Source organism: Oryx dammah, unplaced genomic scaffold (genome assembly GCF_014754425.2).
Source record: "Oryx dammah isolate SB20612 unplaced genomic scaffold, SCBI_Odam_1.1 HiC_scaffold_21, whole genome shotgun sequence".
NCBI classification, from domain to species: Eukaryota; Metazoa; Chordata; class Mammalia; order Artiodactyla; family Bovidae; genus Oryx; species Oryx dammah.
In genome coordinates this window covers 17,913,900-17,914,644 of record NW_024070205.1, presented here as the reverse complement: position 1 = coordinate 17,914,644, position 745 = coordinate 17,913,900, and the positions used below count along the sequence as shown (strand labels likewise).

The 745-nt window shown below is 37.4% G+C and overlaps 1 non-coding gene across 1 annotated transcript; it reads left to right on the top strand.

Annotated features, from left to right (window-relative positions):
• Window positions 1-256: 256 nt before the first annotated feature.
• Window positions 257-363, top strand: LOC120880701. Its single transcript, XR_005725103.1, has one exon. It is a non-coding gene; the product is annotated as a U6 spliceosomal RNA (small nuclear RNA).
• Window positions 364-745: the final 382 nt, after the last annotated feature.

The window sequence follows — 745 nt, the reverse complement described above, 5'->3', positions numbered from 1 at the left end:
GAAGATCTCACCTGCTGGGAGCAACTAAGCCTCTGTGCCACAACTACTGAACCTGCGCTCTAGAGTCTGTGACTCTCACCTACGAAACCCTGTGTGTCCTCGAGCCTGTGCTCCGCAAGAAAAGCTACTGCAGTGAGAAGCCCACACACCGCAACTAGAGTACCTCCTGCTTGCTGCAACTAGAGACAAGTCCACAGAGCAATGAAGGCCCAGCAGGCCCAGAAACAAATAAGTACAGTTATTTTAAAAATTAGTTGTGCTCGCTTCGGCAGCACATATACTAAAATTGGAACGATACAGAGAAGATTAGCATGGCCCCTGCGCAAGGATGACACGCAAATTCGTGAAGCGTTCCATATTTAAAAAAATAAATAAATAAATAAATAAAAATAAAAATTAGTGCATTTCTCCATCCACCATATGAACAGACTAATAAAGAAAACCTATATAAGTATTTCAATAAATGCAAACAAAAATATCAATAAAATCTATCATCTATTCCTTACAAAAACAACTAGAAAACAAGAAATTCTTTCTCAAGCTAATAAAGAGCATCTACAAAAAACCTACTCCTAATGATGAAAGAATGAATATTCATGCCTAAGATTAATAACAAGATAAGGATATCTGCTGTCATTGCTTGTATTCAACATTGTTCTGGATGATCAAACCATAATAGTAAGGTCAGAGATACACACATCATTAATGATTAGGGAAACGCAAGTTAAATCTGTAATGAGATATC